Raw genomic sequence first — 6,000 nt, forward strand, 5'->3', positions numbered from 1 at the left:
TTAGCCGCCTATGTTTAGTCCCGGGTTTGGATTCTGACATACGGCATCCCGGCCGTCGGTGTTTTGACTATATCCCCCAAATAAAATAATCACAGGTTTGCCCAAGTGAGTGTCTGCAGAGGCAAATATTGCTAAACAAGAGTAATCACAACTATCAAATCAGGGAGATTTTATTTTTAGTTTAATACATCAGTATCCCTCCCAACATCACAGCTAAAAAGAAATTGATATGCAATAAGCCATAACCATTATCTTTTATAGGAGTAATATTAAAGTCTCATGGGAGATCACAATCCTTTGGGCCAAACAAAAAGATACACATATTGTAGTTGCAGTCTTAATGAAGAAAATAAAGAAAATCATGTAACAGTGAAGCTCAAAATTTGGATGTAGGGCAGTAGTGAGTTAATTTAAAAGTTTACTAGAAATACGTGGAGGCTTTGTAAAAACAGTAATAATTTAGGATCTTCCAGTATCCAGAACTGTAATGAGCACAGAAGTTTTCCTGGTGTAGTTGCAGAACTCCCTAAATAATCTAACACCAATTCCTTCAGCAATCACTGGATCTAACTGTCCATACCACACAGTTGTTGGGTCATAGAAACCCTACTGAAAGCAAGAATGAAAGAATATATAAAATCCAGCCATTTACAAGACCGCAAGCAGCATGGATTTACTGTGGGAAGGTTATATAAGTGGTTAAGGTGTTTGACTATATATGATATTGGTTAAATAATAAACAAAAGAGAGTTGTAGTAAATTAAATACATTAAGAAAAGTGGTAGTCTTTTATATCTTTATTGATGACATTACCATTGGTATGACTTTTTAAGATGAAAAGGGATTTGGGATTTTGGCATCCTGTACCCATCCCTTTCCTTGGGTATTAAAGGTTCCCCTAGTAGTAAGGTCCCAGGCCACTCTCCTGGACTGTTAATGTGCTTTGAGGACCGTGGTTGGGAACCCCTGTTCTAGAAGGTGCTAGATAAATGATAAGTAGAATCTGATTGGTTGCTATAGGCAACACCCCCACTTCTAAAAACCTGCACATTAGTAAATATTCCCCTAAGGGCCTGATTGATGGGAGTGAAGCAAAAAAAAAACAATTAACCATGTTGTAATGCAAGGGGTGCAGGACAAATACTGGCTGATTTTGCATGTAGCTCACAAATACTGGGCAGCTTTATTTTTACACAGCAATTTAGATTTGTGTTTGGACACAGATTTACTGGCCTTGGCTATGGATATGAGGGTTACATAGATGTTTGATGTTCTCGCAAGTGATCCGATGCTGCATCCTTGGACGCAGCTGTGGATCACACAAGCATGCCGGAGGAAGCTATTTACACAAGACGCCTCCCGCAGCATTAGCATATTCGCACAAAGTAGTTGAATCTTTGGACGGCGCTGATTTGTTCACTGTGTCCACCTCTGAATCAGCCCCAAAGTTACTTGATACTTTTTGCTTTGCTCCCAACTTAGAATTGGGCCCTAAGTACATCAATACATACATACACGTACAGAAAATAAACATCAATTCATGTTGCTGCAAATGTTTCAGGTCCAAGATTCAAACAAAGAAATATTAGGGGTCTATTTACTAAGAGGTGTTAGGAGACAGAGTGAAAAGTGATAAAGAAGTGATAAGGTGCCAGCCAATCAGCTCCCAACTGTCATTTTTCAAACTTAGCCTGTGAGATGACAGTTGGGAGCTGATTGGCTGGCACCTTATCACTTTCTTATCACTTTTCACTCTGTCTCCTAACACTGCTTAGTAAATAGACCCCTTAGTGATGATAGCATTTCTACTGCACTTAACATTTATTACAAAGCAAGCATCTCATTTAGGGCGGTATGTGCCATCCCTAAAAATGCAGTCAAACTTCTGAAAATTGCTGTTTTGCCACAAACCCTATATGCATAAATGTGGTCCGCTGGCACTGTAGCCTCCAAAGAATGCAATGAGGCTGCATGCACCAAACACTCTTTAGAGCTTGTTTCCAATAGGCAATGCCATCTATAGCCTATGGGCTTCTTAACGTAGAGTTCCCATTTATTAATGCTTATGGCGTTAATAAATGCAGCCAGGGCCGGACTGGCCATCGGGCACTTCTGGCATTTGCCAGAAGGGCCAATGATGTCAGGGCCGGTCCGCGAAGGGCGGAAGTACCCCCACGCTCCACCTCACGCCGCTGGATACATAATATGCGGTCAGGGGGAGGGAAGGGGAGGCGGCAGTGACTCGCAGCATGTCTCCTTCGAAGCTAAACCACACCCCCATTGTGAGCATGAGCACACAGGATGGACTGCCAGGGCTAATGTACAGCCCCAGTCCTTCCCTGAACGCAGCTGTGCATGCAAGACGTGGCAGGAAGTATTGCATGCAATACGCGACGCATGATACATCTTTCCCTTAGTATTGATGTTGTAAAAAGATGTTTTTAAATGTTGCAGAATAGTGGAGTCTTCAGGAATACAAGCATACGCCAAACATAGAGCACCTGCAACATGGTTACCAGGCATTTACATATTGCAACTAAGTTTCAGACTATCCAAATAGCATTTGAGCTATAACCATTAGGCCACTTCACCACACACAGCAATACTTGTGACAATGAAGTAGCAATATGAGCAAAAACAGATGATAGAGATAGATAAAAAATAGACTAATTATAGAAAGTGTTATGATATGACAATGATTTTATTCATGAGCCATTTCCCACATTTATCATTATTTACATAATAACGGTTTTACAGTTTACAGATACAATATATGATAATCTTATGTCCAAACCAAGTCATACATAATAAATTTTGTTCACTTAAAGCAGCAATATGAAGGATGATAGGAAAATACTGCATACAGTACATTTAATTTTAACAAAAAAAATATAAAAAAAAGGAAAACATTTTTTATACTTGGCTTCAAAATGTATAATGTAACATTACTACTCTCACCCCTTTAGTACCACCCCATACAGTCTTACGTAATAAGCCAAGAAAAATGCTGGCGCTGAGCTCTAAGGGGTAAATTTACTAAGAATCGAGTCTGATTGAGTTGGTTTTTTTAAACACGATTTGCACTGTCGAAATTCGGATGATTTGATGCCTCTGAAACTCTAAAATTTACTAAGAAATGAGTTTAGCTGTGTTGGACAATGGTGAAGCAGATCGAGATTTCTCCCCCAAGTAGCAAGTTGAAATAGAGATTTTTCACCAGGGGTTGCAGTGTCTTCTCTCTGCCAAACTCTCCCGAACAAGCAGCTTGCACATATCAGTGAGATATGTGAAGGCTGCTTGTGTGTTCAATCTGTAAAAAATAGGCTAATATTAAAAAAAATGATGAAGACCCCCCCCCCCCCCCCCAAAAAAAAAAAAGACATAACCAGCCTCGGACTTCTCAGCCAGTCCTGGTTCCCAAAAATATGGGAAAAAAACTGAGTAGGGTTACCCCATAATTTAGGAAGTAGCACTGGGCTGCTGAGCCTGTCCTGGTTTTAATAATGGGGCAAAAAGATGTATAGGGGTCCCCCTATTTTTAAAACCAGCACCTGACTCAAATCCAGCCAGGGTGTAATGCCACAGCCACCCCTTTCACCAGGTCTCCACATCCAAAGCATCATCACCCCAAGCCGGGGATCTCAGGGGAGGTGGGGAACTCCCAATATAGGGGTCCCCCCTCTCCCGAGCACCCCAGGCTTACGCTGAAGCCCAGGGCTTTTCTCCGCACCACTGGACTGTGGTGAAAATAGATAGTAACTATTGCCTGCCCTTTGGCACTTGTGGAACTACAAGTGCCAGAAGGCAGCTGGCATCAGTACTCCCACTGTAATAAAAGTAGTGAAAAAAAGACAAGACACACACACACACCGTAGTAAGTACAATTTTATTACATACACCTATGACACTCACACATACTTACCTGCTGCCAACTGGTAGGCCCCCTTGACCAGTAGAAATCCAATGGGTGTACCTGTAAAAAAGAACCTATACTCACCTCAGTCCTTGCGCTGGTCTCCGTAGCATCCCCGGGTCTTTGCAAAATAACAAACGGACTGTAGCGATGCATGTGTGACCACATGCATTCGCTACCTGGCTAGTGACTGGAGACACTCATGTGTCAGAAGCCAGAGCCATCAGCCAATCAGTGGCCGTTCTACAGTTAGCGGACGCTGATTGGCTGACGGCTCCGGCTAATGACAAATGCCATGAGGGGTGTCCCGTCATTAGCCGGGTAGCGGTGTATGTGACAACACATACATTGCTACAGTCCGTTTGTTTTTTTGCCAAGGCCCGGGGATGCTACGGAGGCACAAGGACAGAGGTGAGTATAGGATCTTTTTTCACAGGTACACCTATTGGATTTCTACTTGGAAAAGGCGACTGATCGTCAGGCAGCAGGTAAGTATGTCCCAACATACTGTACTTAGATAGAGTTTGCAGTGAAAAGAGAGAAATCTCACCTGAGTTTGCCTTTAGTAAATTTGCAAGTTGAATAAAATGCCTAAACTCACCCGAGATTGCAATCTCGACCAAACTCAAATCTTAGTAAATTTACCCCTAGCAGTGCTAATTATGGAGACAAAAGCAATTCCCTGATGACACACTGCAAATTAGTTTGTCCTGCACTGTGGCAATCTGCGTGTATAATATCCTCTGGGTATAGCCGCATGATAGGGAAGGTGCCAGCAGCCAGGAGGACACACTGCACTTCAATACCGCTATGCAGAGGACACTATTCATCATTGACAGCTTTTATGAAATTCCATTTGGCCAGGAATGGGTCACTGGGAGCTGTAAGTTTGTTGGGATATTTCATTACCGTAGCTCCAAGTTGTGTGTGGTACTTGTTACAATCATCGATGTTATTAATCTAGAGCTTGACTTGACTACTGCTACATTCTAACAAAACCACACTGCTACCTGTTCTAATATATATATATATATTGCAGCCAAACTAACATCTTTGTTGCTTCTATAATTCTAACAAAACTTTAGGACTGCAGAATACTTGTGTGTATGCTGCATTTTGAAAAATTGCACATTGCGTTTATTGAGTACTGCAGTTGCCTATATATGATCATAGTCCTGTGCTGAATATTGGTTAATTTTAGTATTAATAATGATTCATTATTTGGTATTATTTATTTTAACCTATTTTACCAGCTGGTATATGTATTAGTATACATATATATTTTTTATTGAATAAATATTGTCATTTATTCTGACAATCAGTGCTTCTATTTGTATATATACTGTATATAAATATATCTGTATATATATATAGATATATATAGATATATATAGATATATATATATAGTCCAGATGAGATTTGCCAGCTTCAGTTGTCTGGTGATATGGCAGTAGCTGGTCTTGAGAAAAGTCCGTGTATGGACTGAAACGTCGACCAAAGGCTATCGCTATCTACATGGATGTTACAATAAAATGATGAGTATATTTTCAAAATTTTTAAAGAGCCTGGTGAGTGCACTTTTTTTCTGAATATATATATATATATATATATATATATATTACGTTCTAAGCCCTTTCGTTCAGGAATGTCCGGTTTACACTGAGCAGTATATTTTACCCTAATAATTCATAAAAGAAAATTTCAAATATGAGGTTTAGTGGTCTCTGAAAATTGCAAGGTTGGTGTTTAGTTGTCCCATACAGGGTCATTTGATTAAAATACATTTAGACAACTCGCAACGAGTTGGATACTTAATTATTGGGGCCCACCTGGCCCCCGATAATTAATAGGACTATTAAGCATATACTGTATGGTGGGATGACGTACTATCAGAAATGTTCCCTTTCCAGTAGAACATTTCAAAAAACACTAATAAATTACTTAGTCATATTTGCAACTTGGTTAAATGTTTAATTGCTTCATAGTGGACAGAGAAAACTTCCTCTATAGTTGTCATGTTATTAATAGTATTTGTCTCATCTACTTCATGGAATGTATGACTAGTATCAGCCAGGACATCCTTTTC

The sequence above is a fragment of the Taudactylus pleione genome, unplaced genomic scaffold (assembly GCF_031769625.1).
Source record: "Taudactylus pleione unplaced genomic scaffold, aTauple2 ptg000706l, whole genome shotgun sequence".
Lineage (NCBI taxonomy): Eukaryota > Metazoa > Chordata > Amphibia > Anura > Myobatrachidae > Taudactylus > Taudactylus pleione.